The 15953-nt window shown below is 44.4% G+C and overlaps 1 long non-coding RNA gene across 1 annotated transcript in view; it reads right to left on the minus strand.

The window, feature by feature from the left end:
- The window catches only part of LOC117977760 (uncharacterized), a 49594-nt gene that overhangs the window by 11015 nt on the left and 22626 nt on the right, over positions 1 to 15953 (minus strand). The gene's annotated exons all lie outside the window — the stretch shown is intronic.

Raw genomic sequence — 15953 nt, forward strand, 5'->3', positions numbered from 1 at the left:
CTTCAGCCCCTCTGCCTGCCTGTCCCCTGCTCCCAGGAAACCACTGATCTGCTTTCTGTCACTATAAATTAGTCTTAAAATTAGGTAGTGTGATTTCTGTAACTTTGTTCTTTTTCAAAATTGTTTTGGCTATTTTAATTCCTTTGACCTTCCATATAAATTTTCAAATCAGCTTGACGATATCTACAAAAGAAATCAAGCTACAATTTTTTAATTGGAATTGCTTTTTTTTTTTAGACAGGATCTACTCTGTCACCCAGGTCGGAGTGCAGGGGCACGATCATGGCCCATTGCTGCCTCTACCTCCCAGGCTGAAGCAACCCTCCCACGTCAGTCTCCCGAGTAGCTGGGCTGAGACTGCAGGTGCGTGCCACTATGGTCATTTTTTCGTTTGTTTGGTTGGTTGGTTTTTTGGATTTTTTGCTTTTCAGAGACGAAGTCTTGTTATGCTGCCCAGGCTGGCCTCAAACTCCTGGTGATCCTCCCGCCTTGACTTCCCAAAGCTCTGGGATTACAGGAATGAGCCACCGCGCCGGGCCTTAAATTGCTTTAAATCTGTAAAACGATTTGGAGATAATTGACTTCTTTACTATTCTGAGTCTTATCCATGAACAGGGCATGTCTCTCCCGTTATTTAGGCCTTCTTCAATTTTTGTCATCAGTGTTTTGTAGGTTTCAGCATACAGATCTTGTACATGTTTTGTTAGATTTATATCCAAGTATTTCACTTTTGGGAGCTATTGTAAATGTTATTATTATTATTATTTGAGACAGGGTCTTGCTCTATGGGCCAGGCTAGAGTGAAGTGGCACGATCATAGCTCACTGCAACCTTGCACTCCTGTATTCAAGCGATCCACACACCTCAGCCTCCCAAAGTGCTGGGATTACAGGCGTGAGCCACCACACCCAACCTTATTATTATTTTTTGGATTTGTTTCCAGTTGATCATTGCTTGTTTATAGAAGTGTGATTGGCGTTTATAGGTTGACTTTGTATCTGATGAGTTTGCTAACCTCACTAATTGGTTCTAAGAGTATTTCTGTAGCTTCTCTGAGATTCTTTGGGTATATAATCATGTCTTCTGTGAATAGAGACAATTTTCTTTCTTTCTTTCCAGTTTGTATGTTTTTATTTTTCTTGCATTATTACACTGGCTAAAATTGCCACTATTATGTTGAATGGAAATAGTAAGAGTAGACAGCCTTGTCTTGTTCCCAATCTCAAGAGAAAAGCATGCAGTCTTTTATTATTAAATATGATATTAGTTATATGTATTTTTGTGGATGGCCTTTCTCAAATTGAGGAAGTTCCCTTCTCATTTACTTTTCTGCATGTATTAATGTGATTATGTGGTTTTCCTTCTTTAGACTGTTAATATGATCAATTCTTGCATTCCTGAGATAAACCTCCCTTGGTCATGACATATTACTACTTTTATATGTTGCTGAATTCCATTTTCTAATATTTTGTTGAGGATTTTTGCAGCTACTATCTTTTGTCTGTGGTTGACATCAGGGTAATTCTGGCCTTATAAAATGAATTGGAAAGTATTCCTTCTTCTACTATCTGGAAAAGATAATGTATAATTATTATTCTTCTTTAAATATTTGGCAAAATTCATCAGCGAAAACATTTGGACCCGGAGATTTCTTTTTCAGAAGCTTTTTAACATTCCTTAATAATGACAAGGCCACTTGGGTGCCTTACTTAATTTTGGTGAGGTCTGTTAGTTTGCGGCTTCCAAGGAATTGATCCTTTTCATCTAAGTTGTCAAATTTATGTATGTAGAGTTATTAATAGTATTTCCTTATTATCCTTTTAATAATGCCTGAGAGATTTGTAGTGATATCCCCTTTTTTACCTGCTATTGGTTATTTGTGTCTTTTTTCTTCGTCAGTCTTGCTAGAGGTTTATCAGTTGCATTGATCTTTCAAAGACCTAGCTTTTGATTTCATTTTTTGGTTGTCTATTTCATTGATTTATCCTTTTATCTTTGTTATTCCTTCCTTCTGCTTTATTCTGATTTATTTTGCTCTTTTTCTAGTTTCTTAAATTGGAATCTCAGATTATGGATTTGAGACATTTCTTCTGTTCTAAAATAACATTTAATGCTATACATTTTCCTCTCAGTACTGCTCTTTCTGCAGCCCACAAAGTCTGATATATTGTATTTTCATTTTTGTTAAATTAAAAATATTTTCTAATTTCCTTGGAGACATTTTCTTTGACCCATGGATTATTTAGAAGTGTGTTTAATTTCTAAATGATTGGAGATTTTATTATCTTTTTGGGTATTGATTTCAGATTTAATTCTATTATGGTCAGAGAGCATATTTTTTATTTCAGTTCTTTGAAATTCAAGTTGGATTTGTTTTTTGTTTTTGTTTTGAGATGGAGTCTCTCACTCTGTTGCCCAGGCTGGAGTGCAGTGGTGTGATCTCGGCTCACTTCAACCTCCACCTCCCGGGTTCAAGTGATTCTCCCACCTCAGCCTCCTGAGTAGCTGGGATTACAGGTGCCCACCACCAAGCCCAGCTAATTTTTGTATTTTTAGTAGAGATGGGGTTTCGCCATGTTGACTAGGCTGGTCTCGAACTCCTGACCTTGGCCTCCCAAAGTGTTGAGATTACAGGCATGACCCTTTCTCCTTCATGTTACAAGTGTATTATATATTCTGTATACATTGAAAACTCATCAATGTTAAAAACTTTTGCTTTGAACTGTCAAACATGTTTTAAAGAACTCAAAAGGAGAATAGTCCATTATATTTACCAAGATGTTTACCATTCCTGTTCTTCTTCCTTCATTCCTGATGTTCCAAGTTTCCTTCTTGTATCCTTTTTATAGTTTACAGAACTCCCTGGCTGGGAACAGTGGCTCTTGCCTGTAATCCCAGCAGTTTGGGAGCCCGAGGCAGGTGGATCACCTGAGGTCAGGAGTTGAAGACCAGCCTGGCCAACATGGTGAAACCCTGTCTCTACTAAAAATACAAAAATTAGCCGGGCATCATGGCGGGGGCCTGTAATCCCAGCTACTCAGGAGGCTGAGGCAGGAGAATGGCCTGAACCCGGGAAGTGGAGGGAAGTGGAGGTCGCAGTGAGCTGAGATCGCACCACTGCATTCCAGCCTGGAAAATTCGATTTAAAAAAAAAAAAAAAAAGGAACTTCCTTTAGCAATTCTTTTAGAACAAGTATCCTTTAGCAATTCTTTTAGAACAGGTATCCTGGCTATGAATTCCCTTAGTTTTCTTTTCTTTCATATGACAATGTCTTTATTTCACTCTTTCATATGAGAATGTCTTTATTTCACATGAAGGCTATTTTCACTGGATATGCAATTCAGGGTCAATAGTTCTTTTCTTTCAGCCTTTTGGCACTTTAAAAGTGTGTAATTTCCTTCTGTCTGTCTGAATCTGTTTTGTATTGCTATCATAGAATACCTGGGTCTGGGTAACTTACGAAGAAAGAGATTTATTTGGCTCACAACTCTGGTGGCTGGAAAGGTTAACAGCATGGTGCTGGCATCTGCTTAGCTTCTGGTGAGGGCCATGTGCTGCATCACAAGATGGCAGAGAAGCCAAAGGGGCAGCAGGTGCATGCAGAGAAACCAAACACAAGAGACAACCTCACTTTATAACAACCCGCTCTCATAGGAGCTAATGCATTTCAGAGAGAACTAATCCATCAGAACTAATCTAGTCTCACGAGAAAGACATTAAGGTATCTTAACAACCTAATCATATCTTAAAGGCACCATCTGCCAACATTGTTGCACTGGAAACTAAGGTTCCAATGTGAGTTTTGGTGGGTATGCTCAAACCATAGCGCTGGCCTTCACGGTTTGTGATGAGAAATCCACAGTCATTGAAATCACTGTTCTCCTACAGGTAATGAGCCATTTTTCTCTCACTGCTTTCAAGATATTTTATTTTGCCATTAGTTTTCAGCAATTTGATTATGTGTCTGGATGTGGATTTCTTTGGCTTTATCCTATTGGGGGTTTGCCCATCTTCTTGACTTTATGTCTTCACCTAACTTGGAAAGTTTGGGGCCATTATTGCTTTAAATATGTATATTTTTTGAGACAGGGTCTTGCTCTGTCACCCAGGCCTGTAGTGCAGTGGCACAATCACAGCTCACTGCAGCCTTGACCTCCTGAGCTCAAGCAATCTTCCCACCTCAACCTCCCAAGTAGCTGGGACCACAGGCAAATGCCACCACGCCTAGCTTTTTTTTATTTTATTTTTTTATTTTATTATTATTATTATTTTAGAGACAGGGTCTCCTTATGTTGCTCAGTCTGGTCTCAAACTCATGGGCTCAGATGATCCTCCCGCCTTGGCCCCCTCTGTAGTGCCGAAATTACAGGCTTGAGCCACTGCCTTCACCTGGCCTCAAATATTTTTTCTGCCCCACACTCCTCTCTTTCTGGGACTCCAATAGCTTGAATATTAGACTTTTTGTTGTTACCCTACAAGTTCCTCAGACTGTTGTTGTTTTTCAATCTTTTTTTCTCTGTGTTGTTCAGGTTTAATATTTTTTATTGATCTATTTTTAAGTTCACTGGCTCTTCACTCTGTCATCTCTATTCTGCTGTTGTGCCTACCCAGTGATTTTTTAAAATTTTATCTTTCAGTTCCAAAATTTCCATTTGGTTAGTCTTTATGTCCCCTCTTTTCTATTCCAATACTTTCCATTTTAATATTTGTTTCAAGGATGATTGCTCATTCAATCATTTTTATAAAGCTGCTTTAAAGTGCTTGTCAGATTATTCCAACATCTGCATCATCTTATTCTTGGCATCTACTGGTTGTTGTTCCCCATTTGAATTGAGCATTTCATTATTCTTTGCATGCTGAGTAATTTTGGATTGTATCCTGGCCATTTTGAATATTGTGTATTCATAATATATAATATGGGCCTTGTTTAAATCATATGAAGAATGTTGATACATTTGTTTTAGCAAGCAATCTATACGGTTAGGTTCAGGCCACAAGTTCCATCCTGCCTTCTGTTGGTGTGGGGTTTTTTTCCATTCAGTTTTTACAGACTTTACAGTGTTATTCAGGTCCATCCCATTGTGTACCACCCAGTAGTTAGTCTAGGACTTGGACGGAGCATTAGCTCAGCTCACAGTCTTTGGTATGTAAATCAGGATCCAATCCATGCACATGAGGTCAGGAGCTGGGGAAAGCAATGTCATAAAGTTGTTTATGAATTCCTGGGCTCAAACCTAACCTACAAAGGCCATTTCATTGGAGCTCTCCAAGGTACCAGGTGGATATGATGGTCCAGGCTGGCCTCCTCCTCCCCATCCCCAACCCTCACTGTGGCCTACTAGTTGTCTGATCTCTACTTGGTTCTTTTTCATCCCCATTTCTCAAAAGAGGGTATTGAGAGAGCAACAGGGCTGGCACAGGGAGGTTCCCAAGGCTCCAAAGAGAGTATAGAGGTCTTTATTGAAGACCCTCAGAAGACCAGGGATGATCCGAAGCCTAAAATAGGGAACCGTCCCCCACCTCAACAGAACTGGCTAGCCTCCTAACCCAGTCACTTCCAGCCCATTTCTCAATCAAGGTAGAGGGGAGAGGAGTGGAATGGTTCCAGGGAGCTCCAGGGGCCACAGTGGTGTGTTCTGAGAAGTCTGAGGAGGAGATCACCAGGAATTACAGGTAATCCGAGGCCCCCAGTGTGGCTCTCTTGCCCTCTCTGGAACTCCTGGACCTGGGAACTTAATCTATTGGGGCACAGGCTCTAGCTCCACTCCCCAGTGGTGGAAGCCTCCGCCCTGACAAACGTTAAAGCCCAGCACTATCTGAGCCTTTTTTGGCCAATTATCTAAATGGACATCTAGTCAACCAAACTTCTAAAAGGAACAGTTGGTTGAATCAAGACATCTGATCAACCTGTGAACCCAGACTTATGGTCAACCCCCAAATCAGAACATCTTATCAAATCACAAAGCAGGCCATTTGGTCAATCTGACTTACCAAAAGGCAATGCGCCATGGTTCCTGAGGGTCCCTGCACATTTGTGCTAGGCATGCCAAGAATGCGAGTCCCTGACCACTCTTTATAGAGGCAGTGGCTCAATGAGCTCCCTTGAGAAATCAGGTAATATCTCCTTCCAGACAAAAGCAGAGCTTGTCACTGCTCATTATAAAAGCAATGAATCCACCACATTCAGTGTACCTCTCCTATAACACAACCCCACTATGTGCGCACACATGCATCTAGGCCCACCTGCATACCCATCTGAGACCTGGGGGCATGGCAAACCAGCCCAAACATCATGCTGATACTCTGGCTACTGCTTTTGCTGTGAATAGTATAATCCTTTATCTCTGACCAAGGAATCTCTTGTCTTCTGCTTGCCTCCATGATATAAGACATCTTGTTGGCTTGAAAATAGGGTAAAACCTCAATCCCTTTACAGTTCTAGACATTGATTCTCACCCATCAGACACTGAGTTTAGGGTCCTCAGGCAGGCACTAACACCAGACTCCTCACACCAGACACTAAGTCCTGCCTTCCCCCTGCCAGATACTATGTCGCCTACTACTAGGTCCCCAGTTCCCCCTTCAGAAGCTAACTCCACATTAATAGCTCTAGGACCTAAGTCCTACTTTATGCTTCAAGGCTGAGTCTTGACCTATCTTGCCAGAAAGCAAGTCGGGATCTCTGCCTCCAGAGGATAAGTCCCAATTTATGCCACCAGCACTAGGTTCCCCGAATCCCCCTCCAGGGACCAACTCTCCTCCACTGCCCCTACAGATGCTAAATTCTGATTTCAGCTCCCAAGTCTAAGTCCCCACTTCATAGTCCTGATAGGAAGTCTCTAATTTTCTCTGCAGAGGCTAAGTCCCAACTGTCATAAGCAGTCACTGAAGCTGTCTTACCATTCAACCTCAGCCTGGGGATTTTGTGACCCCATTTCTCATGCAGGGGAGAAAGGAGAAGAGAGGGATTGACAGAGGTAGCCCTGGAGACTTCCACAGAGGATGCAGAGTCCTTTTAGAACAGACCTAAGGGAGGCCGGGCACAGTGACTCAACGCCTGTAATCCCAGCACTTTGGGAGGCCGAGGCAGGCAGATCACCTGAGGTCAGGAGTTTGAGACCAGCCTGGCCAACATGGTGAAACTCCATCTCTACTAAAAATACAAAAAAATTAGCTAGGCATGGTGGTGGGCGCCTGTAATCCCGCCTACTTGGGAGTCTGAGGCAGGAGAATCGCTTGAACCTGGGAGGCAGAGGTTGCAGTGAGCCGAGACGGCACCATTGCACTCCAGCCTGGGCAACAAGAACAAAACTCCACCTCAAAAAAAAAAAAAAAGAAAGAAAGAAAAAGAACAGACCTAAGGGAAAGCAGGAACAATAAGAACTCTGAGCAGGGATCCCCAACCCTCTATGTCTGTCTGGTCTTTAGACAATAACCCAGGCACCTGGTGGCCCTATTTCTTGGGTAAAGGAGTTTGGAGGGCAGCAAGACTGACATGGGAAAATCCCCAGGCGCTAACACTAAGGGTGCCCAGTCCCTTTAGGGAGGACCCACTGGGGAACAGAAGCAAAGCCAAACACCAGTACATGCTTTCCCAACACAGGTGGCTAGACATACAACCTGACTCGGGCACTTAGTGGCCCCATCTCTTGGGCAGGGAAGAAAAGAATTGGGGAGAATGGCACAGATCAGCCCTGGGGTTCTCCGTGGTGAGTGCAGTGGCCTTTCAGGAGGGGCACTACAGGAACTGAGGGCATCTGATATCCCAAGAAGCCTCCCTACCCACTCCATGCAGCCAGCCGGCTTTCCAATAACTACCAGGGACTTACGGCCCAGTTTATCACATGGAGGAGGCTGAAGAGTGATGGAACCCCATGGGATGACCCCAGTGGCCACTGTGAGGGGGGAAGGGAACTTTCAGGGAGACCTTCTGTGGAACAAGAGCTCTTTGAAAACCCATCTGGGCTCCATCCTCTCCAGCCAATTGGCCACCTGCAATCGTCCTGGTCACTCTCTCACACCATGGTCTGGAAGCCAGATTGACTTGCTCAGCCCCCAGGGGCTTCTGCATAAAGTGCAAAGGCCTTTCTGAAGGTCCCCTCCAGATACCTATCTCTAGGTGTACAAAAGCCCCAGATCAAGCTCCTCACACCTCAGGAGGCTGTTTTGGGGTTTTTTGTTTGTTTGTTTCAATATAAGGTCTTGCTCTGTTGCCTAGGCTGGAGTACAGTAGTACAATCTCAGCTCACTGCAGCCTCAAATTCCTGGCCTTAAGCGACCCTCCCGAGTAGCTGGGACTACAAGCACACACCATCATGCCCAGCTAATTTTTATATTTTTTGTAGAGATGTGGTCTTTTCATGTTGCCCAGGCTGGTCTTGAGATCCTGGCCTCAAATGATCCTCCTGCCTCGGCCTCTCAAAGTGCTGGGATTACAGGTATGAGCCACTGCACCTGGCCAAGACTAACTGTGTGACCCCCACCCCATGGCTTTCCAGCTCCAGCTCTCAGCAGGTGAGGTCAGAGAGAAGTAGGACAGGCTTGCTGGTCCTTTCGAGGCTCCCATGGAGAACAGGCATGCTGGGCTCCCAGGCTCCTTCCTCAGCAATCAGCAGGACTAGCACCAGCAACCTCTGGAGGTTATAGAGGCTTTTTTTTTTCTTTTCTTTTCTTTTGAGACAGGGTCTCGCTCTGTCGCCCAGGCTGGAGTAAAGTGGCGCAATCTCGGCTCACTGCAACCTCTGCCTCCCAGATTCAAGCAATTCTTGTGCCTCAGCCTCCTGAGTAGCTGGGATTACAGGCATGCACCACCACACCCGGCTAATTTTTGTATTTTCATTAGAGACAGGGTTTCTCCATGTTGGCCAGGCTGGTCTCAAACTCCTGACCTCAGGTGATCTGCCTGCCTCAGCCTCCCAAACTGTTGGGATTACAGACATGAGCCACCATGCCCAGCCAAATTTTTGTATTTTTAGTAGAGATGGGGTTTCACCATGTTGGCCAGGTTGGTCTTGAACTCCTGACCTGAGGTGATCCACCCACCTTGGCCTCCCAAAGTGCTGGGATTACAGGCGTGAGCCACTGTGGCCAGCCAAGAGGCCTTTTTGAGGGATGACCCAACATCCAGGGCTGGTCCCTACCTCTAGACCAAGCTCCTCCAACTGCAGCAGGTTAAGCATGCTATTTCAAGCCAGCCTTTACTCAGCTGGGAGAAATCAGATAGCAGCTAGAATGACTTCATGAACACCTGAAGGCCTCCACAGTGAAGAAAGAAGCCTTTTAGGAGGGACTACAGCAGACCAGGTTGGGGGTGGGGGCATCCATCACTGCATACTGTGCTTCCCTGTATGCAGATAGCTTGCTATTTCGCATAGTCCCAGTTGTCTCCAATCCCCATTCATAACATGGGGACATCAGAGAGGAGCGAGACCAGCACCAGAAGGTCCCACGGATCTGTGCAGAGGGTGCAGAAGCTGTTTGTGAGGGACATCTCTGGGAAGTCCATAACAGCCAACACAGAGTTCAGAGGCCTTTTAGAAGAGGCCTTCCATGGACCGGGCACAGTGGCTCACGCCTATAATCCCAGCACTTTGGGTAGGCCGAGGCGGGCAGATCACCTGAGGGCAGGAGTTCAAGACCAGCCTGGCCAACATAGTGAAACCCCATCTCTACTAAAAATACAAAAATTAACCAGGCGTGGTGGCACATGCCTGTAATCCCAACTACCAGGAGGCTGAGGCAGGAGAATCGCTTGAACCCAGGAGGTGGAGGTTGCAGTGGGCCAAGATTGTGCCACTGCACTTCAGTCTGGGCAACAAGAGTGAAACTCCATCTCAAAAAAAAAAGAAGAGGTCTTCGTTGGAATGGAACAAGGGTGATCCAAATCCCCTGGATATGCTCCTCCAATCCCAGCTGCAGTCAGCTAGTTAACCAACCTCAAGTAGGGAACCCCAGCCCTGTTTCTAACCCACACCTAATTCTGGCCCTAACCCTGAAATTGAACAACTGAACATTGACCTCAACTTAAACGTAACCCTAACATTAACCCTGACCATGAACCTGACCCTCCCATTAATTATAATCCTAAACCTGATTATAAACCTGACTATAAACCTTAATGCTAGGCCAGGCATGGTGGCTTATGCCTGTAAGCCCAGCACTTTGGGAAGCCAAGGCAGGCAGATCACTTGAGGCCAGGAGTTCAAGACCAGCCTGGCCAACATGGCAAAACCCCTGTCTCTACTAAAAACACAAAAATTAGCTGGGCGCAGTGGTACATGCCTATAATCCCAATTACTAGGGAGGCTGAGGCAGGAGAATCGCTTGAACCCAGGAGGTGGAGGTTGCAGTGGGCCAAGATCGTGCCACTGCACTCCAGCCTGGGTGACAGAGCAAGACTCCGTCTCAAAAAATAAAAAAATAAAAATAAAAAAATAAACCTTAATGCTAACGCTGACCATAAACTAGATCCTAAATATGACCTGGTCATGACCCTGACTTCAACCATAACCCCTAACTTAACCATAAACTTGATCTTTACCCTAAACATATCCCTAACCATGAAGCTGACCCTGACCTAAACCTAACCAGAACATTGACCATGACCCAGAACCTGCCCTGACCCTAATCCTGACCGTGATGCTAAACCCTAATCTTGATACCGAAAACGAACTTGACTCATCGTGACATCGATTCTGAAATTGATACTCAAACTCTGACCATGAACCTGACCCTAATAGTGAAATTAACTGTTTCCTGGCCAGGCGTCTTGCCTCACGCCTGTAATTCCAACACTTTGGGAGGCTGAGGTGGGCAGATCGCTTGAGCCCAGCAGTTAAAGACCAGCCTGGGCAACATAGCAAGACCCCATCTCTATTTATAATTTAAAAATTTTTTTTTAAAAAAGAAATTAACTGTTGCCCTGGTCCTGAACCTTACCTTGATCCTAAACCTAACCATAACCCTAACACTAACATTATCCCTTAACCTAACCTTCATGCTGACTTTGTAGGAAAATGTGTTATTCTGACTGATCTTGTTTATTTGTTTTGTTTCGTTTTTGTTTGTTTGTTTGTTTTTGAGACAGAGTCTCGCTCTGTAGCCCAGGCTGGAGTGCAGTGGCGTGATCTCGGCTCACTGCAACCTCCGCCTCCCAGGTCCCAGTTCAAGCAATTCTCCTGCCTTAGCCTCCCAAGTAGCTGGGATTACAGGCTCAAACCACCATTCCGGCTAGTTTTTGTATTTTTAGTAGAGACAGGGTTTCACCATGTTGGCCAGGCTGGCCTCTAACTCCTGACCTCAAGTGATCCACCCGCCTCGGCCTCCCTAAGTGCTGGGATTACAGGCGTGATCTGTAATCACGTGCCCAGCCGTGATCTTGTTTTCGTATACACTGTTTATAATAACAAGATTTCTGGCTAGGTGCAGTGGCTTATGCCTCTAATCCTAGCACTTTGGGAGGCCGAGGAGGGCAGATCACTTGAGGTCAGGAGTTCAAAACCAGCCTGGCCAACATGGTGCAACCCCATCTCTACTAAAAATACAAAAAAAAATAGCCGGGCGTGGTGGCGGGCACCTGTAATCCCAGCTACTTGGGAAGCTGAGGCAGGAGAATCACTTGAACCCGGGAGGCGGAGGTTGCAGTGAGCCGAGATTGCACCACTGCACTCCAGCCTGGGCCACAGAGCGAAGCTCCATCTCAAATAATAATAATAATAATAATAATAATAATATTTTCTCCAATTAGCCATAAGAAGTTACTTTGAGAAGAATGCGTTATTTTGGTCTTTTCACTGAGCTTATTCTCACAAATACTCTGATTTCATCTAAGTTTATTCTAACTCACAGTAAAAAGTTACTTTGGGACCAGGCGCAGTGCCTCACGCCTGTAATCCCAGCACTTTGGGAGAACAAGGTGGGCAGATCACCTGTGGTCAGGCGTTCAAGACCAGCCTGGCTAACATGGTGAAACCTGTCTCCACGAAAAATACAAAAAAAATTAGCCGGGTGTGGTGACACATGGCTACTTGGGAGGCTGAGGCTGAGGCATGAGAATTGCTTGAACTCGGGCAGTGGAGGTTGCAGTGAGCCAAGATCGTGCCACTGCACTCCAGCCAGGGTGACAGAGCGAGACTCTGTCTCAATTTAAAAAAATAAAAATAAAAACAAAGAAAGAAAAGTTAATTACTTTGGAAGAAGAATGTGTGAGTGATTTTGGCCAGGCGCAGTGGCTCATGCTTGTGATCCCAGCACTTTGGGAGGCCAAGGCGGGCGGATCACTTGAAGTCGGGAGTTCAAGACGAGCCTGGCCAACATGGTGAAATCCTGTCTCTACTAAAAACACAAAAAAATTAGCCGGGCATAGTGGCGCATGCCTGTAGTCCCAACTATTCCAGAGGCTGAGGCAGGAGAATCACTTGAACCCAGGAGGCAGAGGTTGCAGTGAGCCAAGATCACGCCACTGCACTCCAGCCTGGGCAACAGAGCAAGACTGTCTCAAAAAAAAAAAAAAAAAAAAAAGGAAGAAAGAAAGAAAGAAGAAAAAGAAAGAGAAGAAAGAAAAGAAAGAAAGAAAAGAAAGTGTGATTCTAAGCACATCTTTACTTATAATGCTTATGCTTAGACTAATCTAAATTTGCTCAAACTTTCAAGAATTGGTTTCCTTGCCAAAGAAGGTGAGGTTCTGAGCTTAAGACATGCTGCTTCTTTTCATCTAATTTTGCCCTAACTCACAGTGGGAAATTACTTTTGAGAAGAATGTGTCATTCTAAGCTTGTTTTCATTTATATTGCTTAATTTTACCTAGAGTTGCACTAAGTCACCATATGCAGTTATTTTTTAGAACTATGTCTGATCTTGTGCTTGTTAGTACATATACAGCTTAGTTTCATCTTCACATACTCTTAACTCTCCATAAGATATTACTTTTGAGAAAAAAATTGTGATTCTGAATATTTTAAAATAAAGCTCTTAGTTTCACCTAGATTAACTCACTATAAAATTTTATTTAGGGAAAATATGTGATTCTAAGTTATTTTATACATAAATTGCTTAATTTTGCTGGATTTATTCTAACTCATATTGAGAAGTTACATTGGAGTAGAATGTGTGATTCTGAGCTTGTTTTCACATCAATTACTCAGTTTCATTTAGATTTACTTTAATCAGTTAAGAATTTTTTAGGGCCCAAGTTATTTGAAAGTAAACTGCTTGACCGGGCACAGTGGCTCACACCTGTAATCCCAGCACTTTGGGAGGCTGAGGCGGGCAGATCACAAGGTCAGGAGATCCAGACCATCCTGGCTAACATGGTGAAACCTTGTCTCTACTAAAAATACAAAAAAATTAGCCAGGCTTGGTGGCGGGCGCCTGTGGTCCCAGCTATTCAGGAGGCTGAGGCAGGAGAATGGCATGAACCCGGGAGGCAGAGCTTGCAGTGAGCCGAGATGGCGCCACTGCACTCCAGCCTGGGTGACAGAGCGAGACTCCGTCTCAAAAAAAAAAAAAAAAAAAAAAAGGTAAACTGCTTAGTCTCATCTAGATTTCTTCTAAATCATATTGAGATATTGAGAGGCTATACTGGAGAAGAATGTATGATTCAGATTTGATTGTCCCAAAGATGGACAGGGATCAGATTTACCCTCCCACCTGAAACAACCAAATAAACCAAAAAAAAAAAATAAAATGCATGAAACAACAGGTTTTGAACAATGGACAGCAGGCAACCAAGGGCTAAGAGATGGGAAACAAATGAGATGAAGAGTTACCATTCCCCAGTTTACTGCCTTTTTTTTTTTTTTTTTTTTTTTTTTTTTTTTTGAGACAGGGTCTCGCTATGTTGCCCAGGCTGGAGTGCATGTGGCATGATCACAGCTCACTGCAGCCTCGACCTCCTAGGCTCAAGGGATCCTCCTGCCTCAGCTTCCCGAGTAGCTGGGACTACAGGCGTGCACCATCATATGCAGCTAATTTTTTAATTTAATTTTTAGTAGAGACAGCATCTCCCTGTGTTGCTCAGGCTGATCTCAAACTCCTGGGCTCAAGTGATCCTCCTGCCTTTGTCTCCCAAAGTGCTAGGATTTAGAGGCGTGAGCCACCACACCCGGAAGACCAGTTTGCCCCCTTGAGAAAGTGTTCAGGCTATGGCACAAGATGGGAGAACTGAGGTAGAGCCCACCTGACTCCCTGAGTTGAGGATTTGGAGCTAAGACTTCTGGGAGATCAAAATAGCTAGAGTTGATAGAACAGAGTACCAGAAAGCAAAAAGCTACACAAAGAGTGTGATGGTTAATTTTATATGTCAACCTGGCTAGGCCTTGGAACCCAGATATTTGGTGAAACATTATTCTAGATGTTTCTGTGAAGGTAGTTTTTAAATGAGATTCACATTGAATCAGTAGACTTTGAGTAAAGCAGATTACCCTCCATAATGCACACGGGCCTCATCCTATCAGCTGAAGACCTTAATAGAAAAAGACTGATCTCCCCAGAAGAGGGAATTCTGCCAGGAGACTGCCTTCAGACTCACACTAAAGCATCAATGCTTCCCTGGGTCTCCTGCTTGCTGGTCTACCTTGAAGATTTTGAACTTTGCCAGCCTCCACAATCATGTGAGCCAATTCCTTAAAATCTTTGGGGATGGATAGATAGATAGGTAGGTAGATAGATAGATATAGATACATATATCCTAATATATCCCATTGGTGCTGTTTCTCTGGAGAACCCTAATAGACAGAGAACCCTGGAGATCTGAAGAGCATACCCTTCAGTATTCAAAAGAGTACTTACTGATCAGTATATGCATGTGAGGAAACTGCCTGGGGCCAGGGAGAGAACACCTGAAAGGATTAGAGGGAATAGTGCCTCATGCTCACACAGAGCCAGTAATAGTGCCTGCTCCCACCAGTCAGATTGGAAAAAACACATAATTTATGAGGTATTGGGTAGAGTCCTCAGGAAGTTCTTTTCTCAGTTGTGGAGAATAATTAGCCCTACACAAAGCACTGCTCGACTCCATCAAACAGATCATAAAAGCTAGACCTTAAAGGATAAAAATATTTCCAAGGAAACTTAACTGCAACTCAACAAAGTTCAAGAAGATTTATATTGAATACAAAAATATCCAGCACCCAAAAAGAAAAAAAATCACAATGTTTGACAACCAATCAAAACTTAATAGGGCCAGGTGCAGTGGCTCACGCCTGTAATCTCAGCACTTTGGAAGGCCGAGGTGGGTGGATCACCTGAGGTCAGAAGTTCAAGACCAGACTGTCCAAAATGGTGAAACCCTGTCTCTACTAAAAATACAAAAAAATTAGCCAGGTGTGGTGGCACATGCCTGTAATCCCAGCTACTCGGGAGGCTGAGGAGAATCGCTTGAACACGGGAGGCGGCCACATCAGTGAGCCGAGATGGCGCCACTGCACTCCACCCTGGGCGACAGAGTGAGACTCCGTCTCAAAAAAAGAAAAGAAAAACTTAATGGGGCCAGGCACAATGGCTCATGCCTCTAACCCAGTACTTTAGAAGGCTGAGGAAGGTGGATTATTTGAGGCCAGGAGTTCCAGAGCAGCCTGGGCAACATAGCAAGACCCTGTCCCTACAAAAAATTCAAAAATTAGCTAGGTGTGGTGGCGCATGCCTGTAGTCCTAGTGTGTCCGGAATTGGTGGGTTCTTGGTCTCACTGACTTCAAGAATGAAGCCGCAGACCCTCGCGGTGAGTGTTACAGCTCTTAAGGTGGCACGTCTGGAGTTTGTTCCTTCTGATGTTCGGATGTGTTCGGAGTTTCTTCCTTCTGGTGGGTTCGTGGTCTCGCTGGCTCAGGAGTGAAGCTGCAGACCTTCGTGGTGAGTGTTACAGCTCTTAAGGCGGTGCTTCTGGAGTTGTTCATTCCTCCCGGTGGGCGTGTGGTCTCGCTGGCTTCAGGAGTGAAGCTGCAGACCCTCGTGGTG

This window comes from Pan paniscus, chromosome X, assembly GCF_029289425.2.
Source record: "Pan paniscus chromosome X, NHGRI_mPanPan1-v2.0_pri, whole genome shotgun sequence".
Lineage (NCBI taxonomy): Eukaryota > Metazoa > Chordata > Mammalia > Primates > Hominidae > Pan > Pan paniscus.